The sequence below is a fragment of the Nelumbo nucifera genome, chromosome 3 (assembly GCF_055504915.1).
Source record: "Nelumbo nucifera cultivar China Antique chromosome 3, China Antique-T2T, whole genome shotgun sequence".
Lineage (NCBI taxonomy): Eukaryota > Viridiplantae > Streptophyta > Magnoliopsida > Proteales > Nelumbonaceae > Nelumbo > Nelumbo nucifera.
The window spans coordinates 10,532,478-10,552,802 of NC_142651.1; the positions used below are offsets into that span (position 1 = coordinate 10,532,478).

Here is a 20,325-nt window from a genome sequence, read left to right on the forward strand (position 1 = left end):
TTACAACTTTCCCCAGCGTTGCAAGTTTTCATTTTCGTCCAAGTGATGAATTGCACAACATCAATTATATTAATTGCTGCATCCTCCTCAATGGACACTTCAAACTAGTACTAAAGATATATATATATATATATATATATATATATATATATATATATAGTAGTGTATATGTATATGCATTATATATATCTCTATGGTTTGGTTTCTACTATGTCATCTCATGTCACATATACACTCTCTCTCTCTCTGGTACTTTTGTGTATCATCACCACTTTACAGAAAGGATGGCACATGGGAACATGGGGCTGGCAGATTAGATTCTTTTTCTTTTCTTTAGGAAAATCATGGCATTAAAGGCCGGGGTAATCTTTCATGCTCATACAGCATGCACGCTTGACTGGTACCTTTTCTCTCAGGCTCGGCCAACAGACCGGGTCCAGCACTTAAAATTAGGAATGGGGACGATGAGGATAAATAAAAGAAAATATGAGACATCTGATCAACAAAACATGATACACGAGTGGTGCCTTTTAATTGTAGCCCTAATCAATTAGCTTGATTAATTATTGAACATGGTTGCTCTAGTTTTATTTGGCAAATGCCATATATATACTACATGTTCTGCATTTGACTCTAAAGAATTAATTAGGCAATTGAATTGATAGGCCATATCTACGACGTGCCATTGTCTGGCCTGATAAATCACCTCCAACTCTGACCTTGATCACTCAATAGATTTGGGTTGCTCGTACTGTTTGTCGGATGTCACATGGCAACAGAAGATATAGATAATTGACAGGCATCCACTATGGTAGTATGGTGAGGTTCAATCTCTATCTCAGTTTCTGGGTTATCAACCTCTGGAGTTCTTACCAAGAAAAAATAAATAAAAATCTGTGGAGTTGGAGGTACATATCTGTAGACAGATCATGGATTTAGGTGGGTGACTGGGTGTGTGTGTGTGTGAAGAAAACATGTTTCCTTCTTCTTTATCATAATTCCGGTAGTTGGCCTTGAATGGTCGTCCAATGACATGTGAATTGGCTGTCAAGCAACCAGAGGGTGTTGTTGATTCAAAAGCCCCATTAGGAGGTTATTATCCAACAGCTTTGAACGCGACACCCATGACCTAACGTACCGAGTTATCTCTCTGCTTCATGTCACGTCTTTGTTTCCTCTTCCTAAACAAATCGCATATAATGGAAAATGGTACTGATTACTGAATCACTAATTAGTTTTGTACCACGGATTCAGTAAGTTGGGAAAGCAAAGAGAAGTTTGCAATTATTTTGTTGAGCATTTTCATTCATATTATAAACAAAACAAAAGTTTATGTATAAACGATAAAGGAAAACAAATATTACAAATCATGAAATTTTAATCAAGGACTAAGCACACCCACCTCAACATAACACAAATAAGCATATCAAACTGCTTTGTGTGTGGTATTGGAGAATCAGAAGTCCAATTCATCTCTGGCAAAACACATGACTGGTTTATTAATTATGAAAGTATATTTTGTGAAACATGAAGCAATGAAAAATAATCAGAGTTTAATGTGATTGGTTGAGATATAGATTTAATATACAACCACAATGGTTAAACTTTGAATATAACATATGCAACATTTCACTTATAATTCATCAGAAAAAAAAAAAAATCTATATTCTCAATCAAGACGCATCAGATTTCATTAAGAATAACTAGCTATCGCATTTTGTGACTATTTTCGGTACCAAAACCGCATTTGTGACTTGTGAGCACAGACGCATGACGATCAAACAATGATCAGATGGTAAATTTCGAAATGTCTACTCTTCATTTCTCAGATCGATAGAAATTCAAAAGCATCACCTAGACGGACCATCCACACCATCAATCATTTGGTCTATATTCATTAATTTTCTTATCTTCTTTTCCAAAGGCTCTGTTTGTTAATAGTGCAAATTTGAATTAGATACAAATTTTGAACCTGAGTCAATTTTGCATTTATTTAAAATTATGATTTGTACTCTTAAATGATATAAAATTTGTACTTTTTGTCTCATTCGCACTTACTAACAGTGTGAATTTCACAACTCAAAAACTGATGCAAATTTTGCACCACCTTCCTTCCTACCTCAATTCTATCTCATATGAACTAGAACCTGCATCATTTTGCACCACATCTCAATTCTATCTCATATGAACTAATAATCCTCCTACCATCGTTCTCTTTCATGTAAGATGTGGGATCACATTATTTTACTGCTCACAAACAAATAAGACAAGCCGACAAGGTCAAATCTGAAGAAAAAAAGAAACTAGATTTTACACAACCTATTTGCACTATACATTTACACCAGTGCAATGGAAATTCACACTGCAAGTCTGCAACCAAATGCTGTCAAAGGAACAAGGATTAGACGGACAGGATGCTTAGTCATCTAGCAAACTTGGGATGTCACCAGGGTGGTGTTTGGACAGAATTGTAGTATCTATCGTTCTTCCACCGTCGTCATCCCAACCCCAATTAAACTGTAAGAAAAAGCTGCGGCCCATGAGATGGGACCCACAATATGCGAGAAGTCGCGGTCCAAGAATAAGTAGGGCCCACGACTTAGATGGTTATACTTGCTTCTATTGTTTAGTGTTTACGTACGAGAGACTAGCATTCCACTGAGTAGTCTCCATCTCCCCGGCTAACAAGACGAATGGGAAGATCAACTAGTACCTGAAATAAATTCCCCACTACTAGCCAAAACAGTTTCTGCTGCCATGACATGCCACATGGCACACTATGATTGGTGGTTTAGGCATAAATTCATTCACCCTACCTATTTTAGGAACCAAAGATGTGACTCGGGTGGAAGCTATACATTAGCCCCCAAAATTTTTCCACTACAGAACAGACCCAACCATTCTGTGTACTGTTGTGGCAGTAATTGGGGCTGAAACTGAAAGGTTAAACTACGTACCTTTTGACCGTTTATGACCAAGTGCTTTGCTCTGGATATAGAAAGGTTAATACGCATTCTAATTTCTAATTAGCTGATGGGATCCACTTGTTGTTGGAGTCTGGGATGGACCGGTTCAACAGTTTAAGGCTGCATGTGGCATTCCTTATTTTAAGGACTTTTCTCTTATTTTCTGTTAAAAAATCAGTATTCTTAAGCGTATTTTAACTACAAAAAGGAGATAAGTACTTAAAATAAGAAATGCCAAATGCAGCTTAAACCATGCCCACTTAAGAATCTCAGTGTAGTTGTTCAAGCGAACAGAATTCAAGCTTTTCAGATTTTCAAGGTCTACAGCTCCAGTATTGATTGCTTATGTTGATATGGTTCAGTTTCTATGAATTGTGCTGTGTTCGCCCAAGCCAGGGGCCACCCAGAGTAAACTAGAGAAGGGAAAGCTTTGAACTTTAAACTCAAAAGGCAAAAATCCAGTGAAAACAAGAGAAAAGAAAAAAGAACAGGATTGGTTTAATTCATTGCATTCAAAGCATAGATTCGCTTAAGTTGACTTGACACTTGACAGTCTAGGAAGTAGGAAGTATCACCAACAAATGTTGACCACTTTTTAACAGATGAGATGAACACTATAAAGAAGAAAAATCAAGTGAGAAATAGAAATAGGGTAATAGCTTTGCAAGCCAACAACATCAATCACCTCATCACCTCGAGCGAGCGAAGATGCCATGCCCATGCCCATGCGTGATGACACATCTCACAAGAATGTCCATGTCTTCCGACTGGCGTCTTATGCCCACAATCAAGTTAAGCAAGCTGTCTTCCACAAAGAGGTCCCCATCCAGCTCCAAAAGCTAAAACACTAGATTCCCCCCTCAAAATCCATAGCATAGGTTCATCAGAAACTCAGAATACCTATCGATCCTGGCATCATCAATAGCCTAACTACTCCCAATAAAGCCTCCCTAGAAAGGAGTTACGGAAGTTGCATCGTGTTCATCTAAGGTTAGCACTGAAGTTAAAGCTCAAGCCTAGATTGATACATTCTAAAGGCTTTTTTCCCCATTTGACAAGGAGAGAGCCACCCCAAATGGAAATATTGGGCAATGACGTCATTGAATCATTCTTAGCTGCTGATTTATGATGAATCATTTTGCTTTCTTCGCTTTTGCGCATTGGTGGTCTTGATTTGCCTTTCAAGTGTCTCCAATATCTAAATAACACCTCAAAACTTCAAACATAATTTGTTCCATTGGATATCCCACCACCCCAAGAAAAATGAGGACAAAATAAAATGTGTGTGAGAAAGAGAGAGAGAATAGTCTGACCACCTAAAGCAGTAATAACCAAAAGAAGCCAAGAACTACAGAATAGACTCATACCCCTATAACTGAGTGACCACCCTAGAAGGAAACAAACAAGAGTTGCCAAAATTTTTCATAACGTGATTCAAACCCTTTTGGACCACCCACCTAGCAATGGATGAAGGGGATATTGCTGCAATGTAGGAAATCTATTAGAAAGTTCCCAAATAATCAATAGGAATTCATCTTTACTAGAAAAAAGAAAAGAAAAAAAAAATTAGAATTCATAGTGATGCTAACTTAAAAAGTAAAATAGAAAAATGTCAAGGGTCTTAAATTAGAAATAAAGGGATGCCCTAGAGACCCAAATAGGTATATTCAAATCACCAGCTGATATAGGTGGAAAACCTAATATGAATAGTGGGTTTCCGGAAAATTGTAGCAGCAAACTAAATCCAAGAGAACAAGCTCAACTCCTACAATTCACGGCGGGTAGAGAGTGGGTAAGAAAAGTGAGTAGGAAATCTGGGTTCGGGAAATAACAAACAGCTGCTAATTTTTGAAAAATCTAGAACCATTCCAGAATGTGGATTAGAATAAAATATAAAAGAAAGCAGCGAAAAGGACTGCACATCCATCTAAAACTTTTCTTCAAAGAACATGCTACACTAAGCCTCCAAATCTTGAATACTGATAAAGAAAAAGAAAAGAAAAGGACTCAAGATAAAAAGCTGAACTCAAGGCTCAACCCCACCTTGGATAGGCAAACTCACTTTCCAAACCTCTTTTGGAGTTTTATCCTCTCATCACTTTCTAAACCTCTTTGGAGTTTTCCATATGCACAGACCGTCCTATTGGATAATCATTTCTAATTAGAAATATGTAACTCCTCTAACTTCTCTCAGAAAAATATCTCTATCCTCAGGATTTATGTTAAAAAAATGGCTTTGAAGGCAGTAACATCTTTATATGGTTGATAATTTCAACAGAAAAACTAAGAAAATGCCCTAATCCCCATAGGTTTCTGCAAGTTGTTTATAGCAAATGGAATACCAAAAAAGTATCCAGCAAAAATATTCTTCAAAGAAGGTTCTTCAATAAGCATTTAGATCTCTAGGAAGGGAGAAAAACTCAGCATAAGATACCTTTGATGGAAATTCCACCAATCTGAGCTTGTCTTACACTGCCGGTCCCAAGCCTAGATAAAGGAGCATTGTGTCAGGTTGGCAGCCGGCACTAAAACTTTTGCCCAGCTCTCATGGTCATGTATCCTGATTTGTCTGCTTTCATGCTAGGGCGCCTCAATTGTGACACACTACACCTTAACCCAAGTGTAATGTCAAGCACCTATAATTTGACACTGGATATGGGACTGAACAGAATGGAAACAGGATCATGTAGCCAACATGGCTTGGATGATGATGATACCTTTGATGGACATACTCACCCTTCCTTAGATTCTTACACTGAAGATCTACTTTAATGTGGAGTATTTATGGCCTTCCACATATTAGGACCTTCCTATTAGATCATGGATTCTAGTTGGAAATTTCTGACTCTGGTAATTTTCGTTGTAGTTATCACACTTAAAGATATTTTCTAATTCTAGTTCAACTTGTCAGATTTACCAAATGCTAACCTATTAGCTTAGAGATGGCAATTCTAGAACCTTCATGACAGTAGCAGGAAGTTTTGAAAGAGCTGGAGTGATTTTTCAATTACTGATATAGTAAGAGTGTGGGATGAAGTGGCACACACTGCTGAGAAGAAAGAAAGAAAAGTGACGGAGTGGAAGCCCCTATGACCCAACAAGATTAAGCTGAATTTTGTTGGAAGCTCTATAGGAAACCCGAGAATGGCAGGCATTGGTGGTGTGCTCAGAGCATACTCAAGAAAAGTTTTGGCTATGTGCTCAGGACCTTTAGGGGATGGTGATTCTTTAAAAGCTGAACTATTAGCTCTGCTACAAGGGTTAAAAATTTCCAAGCAAGCAGATCTTAAGAACTTGGAGATAGAAGGGGACTCAAAAATAGTGATATCTTGGACCAATTCAAGTGGTAATGTTCCTTGGATCTATAGACATCCATTAAGGGAGATAATAAGCATATCAAGGGAACTTAATGCCCCGTTCACATGGATCAGAAGAACTGCAAATGGAACGGCTGATTCTTTCAAAGGCAACAGCTTTTTTGGGCTTTACTGTAACAATTTCTGGTGCATTGTCTGCATACTAACTTCTGTTATTATGTATTTAATTCTCTTAATTGAATAAAATTCTCATTACAGTAGCAGGAAGTAAAGACAAAGAGACTCCAAACACACATTAACTACAAAACTCTTAAAATGTACCAGAAGCCAGAAGTCCCATTAGTCAGAATAAGAAATGAGAAAGAGAAGGGTGATGCTTTGATGCATTTTCAGTGACAAATAAAGTCCATCTTTCATTACAAAAAACCGTAGGATCTCATTGCTGGGGGTTGTAGAGAGATTGTGGCTATCCATCCAAATGTAACCAAAGCAAACATAAGTCTTCAAAAATCTTACACAACCATGGAAACGTTTTATGACTTCTAAGGAAAACCAAGATCAGTTAATTAGTTATAGAAACTTTGACTCTAGAGAGACTCTAGAGATTATCAGATTATTAATGCAGCAAATATAGTAATAATTACCTATTAAAAATAAAACATTTCTTCTGTAGCCATAACCAAGAAGTCATAGTCAACCCCAAGTATTTAGATATTCAATCTAATCTTATATTTGAGGTTAGGAGCATCCTTTTCTATGAATTCCTTTCTAATAATACCATATTGTCTGAACAAGATTGACAAGTAGACCATCAAGCCCATTATCATTCTCTTTGCCATAGTAATGCATAGCTAGAAGTTCTAGTTCACAATACCCCTTTCAGACATCTTACTCAAACTTAATAGCTAGTCGTCTTCCCCACTGTGCTCCATATGCTCCTATGGAAAGTGCTTCACTTGTCATTTTCCCTGGTAAAGTGTTATCGATTTACCTTCTTTGCAACATCTACATGGCCCATCTTGAGGAGATTCTTTGAACATCCTTAGGAATCAAAAAATGATATGAGATATATTATCCCTTCTTGAATAAAACTTTCTTGCTAAGTACTTAAACAGATTAGCATATATTGTTAATTCTTCCCATGTATCAAACCAGGAGACTTTTCATCATAAAGCCCTCCAACCAATAAATCTAACAAATTTAACAGACAAAAAATTTCACTTAAAATGGTGATGACCTGTCTTTGATGTCTCAAGAATAAAGTCATAAACAAGGCATGAGAGCAAGGAAGTTTTGGACGGCCTATTCAAGCAGCATATACTAACCTATTTTGGTCAGCATACAAAGCAAATGCAATCAAATAAACACCAATGAATCCATGGTCACATACTTCAAGAAAATGTGGATTCGTCTTGCATTGAGTAATTCACTCTCAGGCCCACCCTTGTACAGTTCAATACTGAAACTTAGTTTTCCTTTAGCCTACCCTTCTTTCCTGTTTTTTTCCACCATCCACACTGATTCCATTTTTCTTAATTTGGATTAGCTGAATGCGGTGGATGTATAACAGGCTGTGGAACCAATGATAATGCCCCATGCCAGCCATAAAATGCTTGGGGCCCACAGTGAGAGGTTGAATGGTTAGGCCCATGTGTTTTATGACTAGTGCTGGTCGTTATCATTGGTTCCACAGCCTGATAAACAACTATTGTGTTTAGCTAATCCTATCTCCACTTTTCTCTACCAAAATAATGTACTTCAGGAGCAGATCTTCCAGGCATTCAAAAACAGAGGAAAATATCTATTCTTTGCCTCCCCCTCCAGTGTCCTGCCTCCTCTTGTTTCACTAAATCAAAATTGTTAAAAACTGTTATTTCTCTAAGTATAGTACCGCAGGGGTACTATTGTAGTTCTACTCTTTTATTTTTTAGTTGCTGTCGCCCTAGTATATATACTAAAAAGCTGGCACTGCCAGCAACCTTTTTGGCTTTCAAATCTTTCTTCTCTCTCTCTTCTTTCTTCCTCTCTTCTTCTCTCCTGCATAACATGGTATCAGAGCGAGACTATCAGATCTGAAAAGGAGGGATCGAGTGAACTGTTCCCTTCGCACCAGACTTCCAGACCTGTCGCCATCATCTACTGTTCAAGTGATTGAAGATCAAGTCTTCTCCTCACGCCTGAAGTAATCTCTCTCCTTCCCTCTTTTTTTCTGGTCGTGCGCCAGGGCAGAACCTGTTCTAGGTCTGCTGGCTGGATGTGAGGTGACCAGCACCTCTGTCTTTCCTTATTTGTGGGGTTGACTGACCCCTATAAAATCTGTAGGTCGGTGAAGACCTTTTGTGTGAGCGATAGCAGCTTTTATGCTGAACCTGAAGGTCAGAGTGACCTGTACTTGCTATAACAACATCTATGTTTGATGCGTAGGTCAAGAAATGACCTCTACGCCCTGTAACAGCACCTGTGTTTATCAAAAATGGCTTGTTAGTACTGTAACAGCACCTGTGTTTGTCAAAAAAAGGGGTAACAGCACCTGGTGGTATCATGGTTTCAAATGTCGCAAAATGTCGCTAATGTCGCCCGACATATGTTGATGTTGAGGCTAACCGACATGAAAATGGATGGTAATATAAAAATTACATTATTTCGGTCGACATTTCCTATATGTCGACAGGATGTCGACATTATTTCAGAAATGTCGACCAAATCACTTCAAATAACCAAAAAAAAAGACAGTTTTTCCTATTATGTCGACAGGATGTCGACTAATGTACACTAATAATATAATATTAGTATATTATATAATTATAATACAGTATATTAATATAAACTATTCCATTAATAATTTCTATTTAATATTTCAAATAAAATATTTATAAAAAAGAGTTAACAAAATATAAAAACAAAAGAATAAATTAATTACTTTATAATGTAAAACATAAAATATTAATTAGTTAATATTTTTTAAAATATTTATTAAAACCAGAAAATGTTTACTAAATTTTATAATAAATCATATTCTACATTTAATATAAAATTTTATACTAAATCATAATTTATTATAAGTTTAGTATTAAAAATCATAATAAATTCATTAAGTTTTATAAGAAATCAGAATTTATCATAATCTTAATACTACAAAAAGGAGAAACAGTTTATTAAATTTATAATAAAACATAATGTATTATAACTTTAATATTTAAAAAATCAGAATAAATGTATTTCTATTTACTAGTGTGAAATAAATATATTAGAATTTATAATAAATCAGAATTAAAAATAAGAAAAGAAATTATCAGATAACCTTGTAAAAACATCAAAATGCATAATAAATCAGTAAAACGCCATTTACTAATTTGTTATTGATCTTAGTTTCTTAGCTTTATATAATGGTTGGGAATAAGATAATAGTCTAGAAATATGTATTAATGCTTATTTTATCATTTTACAAAATATCATCGCATATTCCCACATATTTCATAATATTTCCACAATGTCTCTAATTTTTACAATATTTCCCCTCGACATTTCCGACATATGTCCTATATTTTGGTAAGCGACATTTCCTTCAACATCGACATTTTAAACCTTGGTATCAAAAGGGGTTGTGTTTCTTTAGAAAAAAAAAAAGGGGCTTCCTTTCTCCCTTGATGTTAAAAAAGGTTTTTTGCCCACTTTAAGAGTTTTTTTTTAATTTGTAACCATGAGCGGTGAAGATTCTGCTACGGCCGGTGTTTCCTCAATGCAGAATGGAATGAGCGGGGGTGTGGACCTATCCTTTCCCATGGCTGTTATTCCTCTCGATAGTTTAAATTATTTAGAATGGTCAAGAGGGATCAAGTTGTACATTACTGCAAGGGGAAGGTTATATAAATGGGAAAATCAAAGAACCCAATTCTGGGAGTGCTGAATATGACAAATGGAACCAGGAAAACAGCATGGCCATGTCCTGGCTTTTAGGTCTATACAACCTCAAATAAGAAGGAATTTTATGTGGGCTAAAATGGAAAATGAAATCTGGGAACAAGCAAAATCAACCTATTATGAGTTGTGTCACTATGCAAAAATTTATTAGTTACATGTAGAATCGTCCACTTGTAAACAGGGGGAGAGGTGTCTTTCTGTGTACTACTTAGACTTGACCTCTGTCTGGAAGGAGTTAGATCATTATCAGAGTGTGGACTGGAAGTGTGATGAAGATGCAAAATTATACAAGAAACTTGTTTCTCAGCAAAGAGTGTTTACTTTCCTACATGGCTTGAATCCTGCATATGAATCTATCAGAGTTCAGATCCTAGGTAGCAAGGATCTTCCCTCCGTCCAGGAAGTTTATGCTCTTGTACAATCAGAAGAAAGTAGAAGGAATTTGATGAACAATTTTGGAGGGGATGTAGTTGGGTTGTAAGCGAAAGGGAGTGTGATTACAGGTGGGGGAAATACATTAAAGAGGGGGGACTTTCAGAAAAAGGCGAATGACAAAGACAAATTGTGGTGTACTCATTGCCAGAAACCCCGACACACCCGAGATACATGCTGGGATCTTCATTAGAAACCAAAATGGGCTCAAGATTTGAGTAAGAAGCAAGGTTCAGATCTAAATAAAAAGTTAGGACAACAAAGTACAAGAAAGAACACTATGGAAAATATGGCTTCTTAGGAGAATCAGCCCCCCATTACTACTGTGACTTAGACTCACGCCTCTGGATCTGACCTAAGGGAGGATATTATTAATTCCTTCCATGACCATTTAGAGCTCTATGGTAGAGCAATTCGTCAGATGGATGCTCCTCCCTCAACTTCATTTGCGTCTACATCAGGCAACTCTGCCACAGCTTTCCATGTAGCATCTCATACCCCTGACACTCCTTGGATCATTGATTCTAGAGCGTCTAAACACATGACTAGTATGTCCTCTTACTTTTAAACCTATCACCTCCTTTCTGAAAGAGACAAGGTGAGACTAGCTGATGGATCATACACTACCATAGATGGTCAAGGAACCATTTCTCTTCCCTTTGGCCTTACCTTGTCTGATGTTTTACATGTCCCGAAATTTCCCATTAATTTGTTCTTTGTTAGTAGTATTACCAATTCCTTAAACTGCTCAGTGACCTTTTTCCCTTCTTACTGTGTGATCTAGGATCTGGCCTCGGGGAAGACGATTGGTAGAGGACATATGGTGGATGGGCTTTACATGCTGGAGAATAAGGCTAGTCTTCAAGTTACAAAGTCTAAGAGTCAGTCTTGTAAGAGTTAGGTCTATTTATGGCATTGTCGTCTTGGTCATTTATCTTTTGAGTCCTTAAAAGTGGTGTTTCCAGAGTTGTTTAAGTCAGTGTCAATTTCAGAATTTATTGTCAAACTTGCCAATTGAGTAAGCAGTGTAGAACTCATTTTTCTTCAAAGAATAATAAATCTGAATTTCCTTTCCACATTGTCCATTCTGATGTTTGGGGCCCTGTTACTTTAACATCTGAGAGTGGCTACAAGTATTTTATTACCATTATCAATGATTACTCCAGATATACATGGGTATATCCCATGCGAACCACGGATGAAGTACCAAAAATTATCCAAGATTTTTAACGGATGATTTTCACCCAATTTCAAACTAAAATAAATTTTTCAATCAGACAATGCCAAAGAATATTTTCATAGTGATCTCATGGAATTTTTTGCTTCACGCGGTTCACTTCACCGTAGCTCTTGTGCCCGAACACCACAACAAAATGGTGTTGCTGAAAGAAAGAACCGACACCTTTTTGAAGTGGTCCGGGGATTACTAATTCATATGAATGTCCCAAAACGTTTTTGGCTTGAGGTTGCTAACTATTTCATCAACTATATGCCCTCTCGTTGGTTAGAGTACAAAGCCCCACACCAACTTCTTTTTCCTAAGGCTCCCCCTTCTTTCTATTCCTCCTCGTGTGTTTGGTTGTCATTGTTTTGTTCAAAATCTGTCACCCACTCGTGGAAAATTAGACCCTCGTGCTATTCCTTGCATCTTCTTGGGGTATTCTTTCACTCATAAGGGAACCGTTGCTTTGATCTTGTTTCTCAGAAGTTTTATGTTTCCATGGATGTCTCTTTCTTTGAGAGTGAGCCTTTTTTCCATGTTTCTCCTCAGGGGGAGTGTAGGAATGAGGAGAAACTGGTTCAACTCCCTCCTCTTCCTGATCCTCCTCCCTTTCGTGTCTTCTTTCGTCGTCACAAAGGCCAACCATGTTCAAGAGCTGTGGAGAACCTAAAAGTTGTACCACCAATGCCATCAAACTCTCTAGGGGCGGATCATACCCATTTAGGTATCTTGGTTCCTATCGATGTTCCTGACCCTATTGCTATTGAAACTTCTACTGCTAATGACCTTGACCTTCCTATTGCTCACTGGAAAGGTGTTAGATCTTGCACCACTAAACACCCTATTTCCCACTTTGTTTCCTATGAAAACATTTCACCCTCTTTTCGGGCCTTTCTCACTTCCATTGACAATGTTCCTATCCCTAAGAATGTGGCAGAGGCCCTTTCGATGCCTAAATGGACAAATGCTATGAAGGAAGAAATTAATGTTCTACATAAAAATGGCACATGGGAACTAGTAGATCTTCTTAAGGGAAAGGATCCAGTTGGATGTAAATGGGTTTTCACAGTTAAACATAGAGTTGATGGCACGATGGAGCGGTATAAAGCTCGTTTAGTGGCAAAGGGGTTTACACAAGTGTATGGAGTTGATTATGCAGAAACTTTTGCACCTATTGCCAAGATGAACTCCATTAGAGTCCTTTTCTCCCCTGTTGCTAATCTTGACTGGGATCTGCATCAGCTCGGTATCAAAAATGCCTTCCTAAATGGTGACCTTGAAGAGGAAGTATACATGGTACAACCCCCTAGTTTTCGGGCTCAAGGTAATGAACAGAAAGTGTGTAGGTTAAAGAAATCATTATATGGGCTGAAACAATCACTAAGAGCCTGGTTCAGCAAGTTCCATGCAGCGGTTCAGCAGAAAGGATACAAGCAGTGTCAATCTAATCACACATTGTTTGTGAAAAGAGGGGAAGGTAAAATTGGAGCACTGATAGTATATGTTGATGATATAATTATCACTGACGATTGGAAGGATGAAATTCAAAAGTTCAAGATTTTTCTTGCTACCCAGTTTGAGGTAAAGGATCTAGGTCCTCTAAGGTACTTCCTTGGAATTGAAGTGGCCCGCTCACAAAAGGGTATCTTCATTTCCCAAATAGAGTATGTCCTACATCTACTCCAGGATACAGGAAAATTGGAAGTGAAGCCAATTGATTCCCCTATTGATCCTAACCACAAATTAGGTGACTGCCAAGGTGAACCTATCAAGGATGTGAAACGGTTTCAGAGACTTGTAGGAAGATTGTTATATCTTTCTATGACTCATCCCAACATTGCTTATGCAATGGGTGTTCTTAGCCAGTTCATGCACTCCTAAGACCACTCATCTTGAAGCAGCAGAAAGAGATCTTAGATATCTTAAAAAGTTCTCAGGTGCAGGCTTGCTGTTTCAAAAGCACAGGCATTTGAAAGTTGAAGTGTACACTGGTGCAAATTGGGCAGGATCCTTGAATGGCAGAAAGTCAACTAGTGGCTACTGTACCTTCATAGGAGGAAATCTAGTTATCTGGAGAAGCAAAAAGCTAAATGTGGTAGCTAGATCTAGTGTTGAAGCTGAATATCGGGCAATGGCTCATGGAGTGGCTGAAATTATGTGGCTAAAAAATTTGTTGAGTGAGTTGGGTTTTCCAGTGGACGGACCTATGACCCTATTCTATGATAACAAAGCAGCCATAAACATTGTTGCTAATCCAATGCTACATGATAGAACTAAACACATCAAACTCGACAAACACTTTATTAGAGAAAAGGTCATCACAGGGGAAGTGTGTACTCCTTATGTTATCTCTAAAGATCAATTTGCAGACATCTTTACAAAAGGGCTACATCACTCACGGCGGCATCATGATTTATGTGACAAGTTGGGCATGATTGACATCTATGTCCCAACTTGAGGGGGAGTGTTAAAAGCTGTTATTTCTCTAAGTATAGTACCGCAGGGGTACTATTGTAATTCTACTCTTTTATTTTTTAGTTACTATCGCCCTAGTATATATACTAAAAAGCTGGCGCTGCTAGCAACCTTTTTGGCTCTCAAATCTTTCTTCTCTCTTCTCTCTTCTCTCTCTCTTCTTTCTTCCTCTCTTCTTCTCTGTTGAATAACAAAAATCATCCAAGTGCCCATGAAATTCCTTTTCCCTTGTTGCTAGAACTTCAACTTCCCACAATATCTTTAAAAAAAAGGAATACTATTTCAGTTTTAGCAAAAGATTCCTCAAACAACTCCTCACCATTAGTCTTTGAAATTCAAATCCAATCAGAGATTATACCATTGCAAGCTTGCAATCTAACTCAAGTAAGCATCTTACAAAGTTACAACTCCTCACCATTAGTCTCTTTGAGATTCCAATCCAATCAGAGATTATACCATTGCAAGCTTGCAATCTGACTCAAGTAAGCATCTTACAAAGTTACAACCACCCAATCAAAACAAAAGTAATTACCAACTGGAACATTACCTACTAGGTTTCCCCCAAATTATACATTTCCAAGAAAAGGTCAGCCCACAATGTTTCCCAACATTTATTCTTCTTTCTTACATGAGCACCTTCTACAACATTATTCAAAAATAAAAAAAAATAAATAAAAAAATAAAAAAACTTCACTTGTTTCACTCAAACCATCTTCAAGCCCATGTCATAGATGAGAGATGACATCACTTGACACTAATCAAGTTGGAGGATTTCTCAGAAGAAGATGGTACGAACAAGAGGAGTCCACTCTGACTGGAAGACCTAAGCTGGGCAAAAAAGCATCAGAGCTTCACAAAAGCAGAAGCATAGTAACATAAACTCTTTGATGGATAACAAAATGTTCATTGCTAAAACGAGAAGTACAAAAAGGTAAAGGCATAAGTTCATATCAGCCTCTAAACAAAAGTCTGTTTGACTTTATATAACTCACAAATTTCATTATATCCCAAGAGCTACCTATGAATATCATACATAAACCCTAACTCCCTCTGATCCAAACTACAGTCAAGACAATCAATGAAGAAAGATCCAGAAAACCTCTTTCCTTGAATAATTGTTCAGTATTTTACTTACCATGTTCTCCCCACTGATCAATTTCCCTAACACTCAGTGAATTCATTTCAAGCATAGATGGTCCACAAAATTTGATTTTTGCGTGTATTGGGATGGAATGGACATAAGGGATAAGGAAATGACTTCTCATGATTCTTATTCATCTACTTGCTATTTTTGAAATAGTCTGGCTTAACTGTTCCACTTGCTTTTGGTTAAGAAAGTGTGTAATAGAGAGGTAGGAAGAAGGGAATTATGTTAGTTGGACCAGAAGCTGTCATGAATTTCTACCCAAAAAAAAAAAAAAACAAAGAAGCTGTCATGAATCATGACACTGCTCAGTTTTGCTCTAGAGAGAAGGAAAAGAAATGGCATGACAACTCCTTTGACCTGCATGCATGTCTCATGACATTGTTCAGTTTTGCTCTTCAAGAACATATTTAACAATTATTTACTTCAATAGACCATAAGATTGGAAACTCACCCCCCCCCTCCACTAGTTGTGATTTATTATAACCTAAAAAATGGCCTTACCAGTAGCACAAATAAAAACTAAATTATAAAGGTTGGCCATAATCTAGAAGCATCAGATTACCATGAACTTTTTTTTGCTTTTCTTGTTTTATTCATTTATTTAATTATTTATTTTTGAAAAAGATGGTACTAAGCGTATCTATTTCCTACTTAGAGGCCTTAAGTTTCCTCTTAAAATATTTTATTGAAAAAAAAGAAATTATTAAATAGCTGAAAATTCTTCAGACCAAAGAGATGGATACCATGGAATCATTCTGATTTATAGGTGGACAATAATTTGCAGACTGTTAAATTCAAGGTGGCATGCATGGACTATCATCCCTTCTTTGCACAGTTACAATAACAAAACAAATATATCAGAATGGAGACACCAAATAGCTACTGACCATTTGGAGGATCATCTATTAGTTCAGAGCAACTTTAGACAACCCATGAACAAGCTACGTGCCAAAAAAATAATGTATGGCTTAACTTAGCTCTTTCAAATTAACCACATAGTAACGCATTACATACACCTAGAAAACACAGAATACTGTTTGACAATAAGGAAGACATTAAAAAAGATAGGGGATAAAGACACCAAGAAAAGGTTACCATTAGAAGACCTCAACACCTTGAGAACCATTGTCGTTTCTGTTCCATGCAAAGCAAGGAGCTAGAAGCAATTACCAAAATTTTCAATAAAATGTGCATAAAGCAGGTCCCTATTATCTACCAGAAGACCTCAGTCTGAAATAGGCACTTCTAGTTCAGCACATCCATGTATTGTAACATTTCACATATGGTCAGCATAGTGGAATTTAACAGGAAATCTCCATTTCTTGCTGATTCAACCATTCATCCTCATACAATTCCTCATAACAGAACTATGAGATCCTTCTAAATCGGTCCATGAAAACATTTTCTCCACCCAACTAATGTCTTTATTTTAAAGAGAAGGAAACAGGCAAGGGTCCACTGGGGGCCAGGATGCCTTCTTGCTTAGAATAAGACTTTCACTAACAACATGAAGAAAATATCTCACTCAAGAAGAATGATACTTACCCTCCATAATGGAAAAAATACCTGTACAAAAAGGTAAATAGAGAATATTCAAGAAGCAGTTGTATGCACTCTGATTGCACTTATATAGTTCCAACCATTAGAGCAACTGTGGCACCTTATACAACCACGCTTCATTATCTTCTGACCCAACTGAGAGTTTCCCTGTCTGGAAGTGATTAAGCCAGCTATGAAAACCCCAGTTAAAAGCTCACCTGAAATATTTACAATCAGCAAATGAACTAAAAGCGAGTATTGGAAGAGAAATAGCAGAATTCAATTCTAGTGAATTTAGATGAACAAAACCTGCAATTGATGTGGTCTGTTAATTGATAATATTGTCTATACTGTTCCTATCCCACAAGCAAATTGGGCTGTGGAACCATAAACCTAGAAACTCAGCCATTTGAAAACAAAAAATTAACATATGCAAGAGAACAAAAGAAACTGGACAAGATTCTGAATTTTCTGCATAGACTATAGAAACCTAGACTTAAGAATAATAGAAATTGTAAAACTTAGACAACACAAAAGTTTGATAAGGATAAAAGAAGCCTATCATGCAACGGCTCAAATGGATAGAAACGTCAACTGAGAGCAATATAGGACAGGAAGTAAAAAAAGTGGCAAAAGTTAACATAGAACACTGAAAAGGATGAGGCAAATTGACAAAGAAAACCAGCTTCTAACTGGATAGATTCTTTACAGAATTACTTGTAATTTTGTCCTTGAAAAGCTAATCATGTTACATCGTTTAACCTGAAGAAATGTTTACTTGCAGAACAAAACAGAACTAAAATATATTTACTGAGCCAAACTTCAAGCTTGTTAAATTGTTGCAAACAGAAGGAGAATAAGACATAACCCAAAGGAGGAGGAGGAGAAGGGCATTGAGCCAAACTTCACCTCAGCCATGATTGTAACTTGCACATGGATTAGAACATGTGAACCCTGCTCTACTGAGAGGCCCTCTCTACCCACCATTCGAATAGGGCATTGGCATGTCTTTAAACCCTTTTGTATTCATTATATGCCCAATGGTACTTTTACCCAGATCAATAAAAGCCTAAGGCCTAACAATTCAACACTACATGGCTAATGACAGCATCTATTTCAGACATGGGTGACGTGAAGATTCATATTTTAGATAGTATAGATGAACAATATCTGGACGTACTAGTGTGAGATACCATGAGGATGCCCAATATTCGGCAGTCAAGCAAGTCCAACCTTCATCTAGAGTCTAGAATTTCTTCCCCATGAGACGATTAATTCACCTTATAATCTCTACAGTTACTGCCTTTTGTTTCCTTAACCTCCATTTTCTTCATTTATTTTTCAATGGCACACATTATTTGCTTCCTTTTTTTTTCCATGGTTTGTATTTTCCTCCACTTCAACCATATGCTATCTCATTTCGGTTCAGGTTCCATCAATTCCATAAGCGTATGAATAATGTGAAATGAAACTGAAAGAAAAACAATCAGGATGGAAAGTCAAATTTCACTAACTGCTTGCCATGTAGTTCGCGTAGGCTCAGTTTGAAAGAAGTACAAATATAAATGTGTATAGTACAAATACATATAAAATAATACAAAATGTAAGGTTTTACACTCTACATATTTGTATTTGTGCTCCTTCCAAACTGAGCCTTAAGAACAAAATTTTAGACATAGCAAACCAGCCAGGAAAAATTGCCAGAGTTCGTCGTTATCTCTGAAGTTATTACCGGTTAAAACTAATAAGTAGCTAACCAGTCTGAGGATATCGATTCAAACAGAAACAAACGATAAGAAAATAAAAGAACGATGAAATGAATAAGCAGAAAAATCTAAAGAATACGTAATTCTAAAACAAACTCATTACCTATAGGAACAAGAGGATTCTTGGTGCATCTCTTCTCATTAAACAGACATTCTAGTTCAGAATCTGAGATACTTATCTTCTCCATTAATCCACGAAATCAGAAAAACAATAATAAAAATAAAATCAGAAATCACGAGAGCCGGGAAAAGCGAATAAAATTCAAGACCGCCAAAACGAGGAACTCACAGTCACTCTTTCCCTCGAGACGGGATCTGCTGCTCCTCACAAATGGGCGCCTCACATGCACATCCACCGTGCATTGAGAGCATTTCCCGTGAATAATAATTAATAGGTAGGGGAGATATTCCCGATGCATGGTAGGATGTGCATAGGCGCCCCTCACTCTTCGTTCTGTTTTTTCAGATTCAGTCCGGTACGAATTCACATGTGCTGCAAGTTGCAACTACGCCAATTAAACACGGACACGTCAGTGATGAAAACTTCATGAGATCAACGTTTTATTTCCACCGATGACGTGTCCGTGGACAATAGCAAGGAAGTGCTGAGACCACGTTTATATCCGTTGGACTTGGAACACCTGTGGTCAACAACCGGAAAGGCGCTGTTCGTTAAGCCATTTAACGGAGTAAACACTTAGGCTGCATTTTGGCATTCCGCTTATTTTATGGACTTATCTAAAAACTCAGTGTTCATGGCGCATTTTAAATGTAAAAAGGTGATAAATCCCTAAGATAAGGAATGTTAAATGCAGCCTATTCGAATAACCCCCTCATTGGTATTACTTGAAATAAGCACACTCATTCAAATAATTACTGAAAATAAATGGTGGGATTTAGAAAATAAGTATTTATTTATGTTTAGCAAAAAAAAAAAAGTCCAGAATAATTACTTATTTTGAAAATAAGTAGAGCTGGGCCAGTTTATTTTAGTTGATTATAGAATAAATATATATTTTTTTATTTCAGTGAGAACTGTTTTCAAAATACCCACATACAATATGTATCGAAATTTCGAGCCTTTATTCAACTATAGAGCGATTTGATCCCTTATATATATATACAAAAACCTCAAGTCCCCATTTAGAATGTTTTGTCATATTTTGCTGTATTCTTCACTCCGCGATTTGATCCCTTATATGCAAAAACCTCAACTCTGCTTATCTCAACGCTTAAAGCATCAATACGTTCGATACTGAAAAAATCACATCAATCGATTAAAAGCATCGATACACATGGTCTAATTAATTAATATGATATGGGGTTATAGAGTGAATGTGTTTTGGTTTCAAAGCAGTGTGTCTTAATTCTTACTGGCGGGGACGGTCTAATTAACAAGATATGGAGTTATAGAGTGACTGTTTTGGTTTCAAAGCAGTGTATCTTAATTCTTAGTAGAAGGAATATGTGGGATGCATGAGATTTGTTAAACCAAAGTTAAATAATAGAAATATATAAGAGTATAGAATTGTTTTATATT

General features: G+C 36.9%; 1 long non-coding RNA gene across 2 annotated transcripts; it reads right to left on the reverse strand.

Moving 5' to 3' along the window:
- Positions 1–1,378: 1,378 nt before the first annotated feature.
- On the reverse strand, positions 1,379–19,144 carry LOC104595330 (uncharacterized). 2 transcript variants are annotated; one of them, XR_016083398.1, is made up of 3 exons: positions 18,889–19,144; positions 17,047–17,237; positions 1,379–1,475 (listed from the first exon to the last, which is right to left on the reverse strand). It is a non-coding gene; the product is annotated as an uncharacterized LOC104595330 (long non-coding RNA). The 2 variants fall into 2 exon arrangements; XR_734865.2 differs by lacking the exon at positions 1,379–1,475 and adding an exon at positions 1,482–7,324 and having other exon boundaries at positions 18,889–19,142.
- Between the last annotated feature and the right edge of the window lie 1,181 nt (positions 19,145–20,325).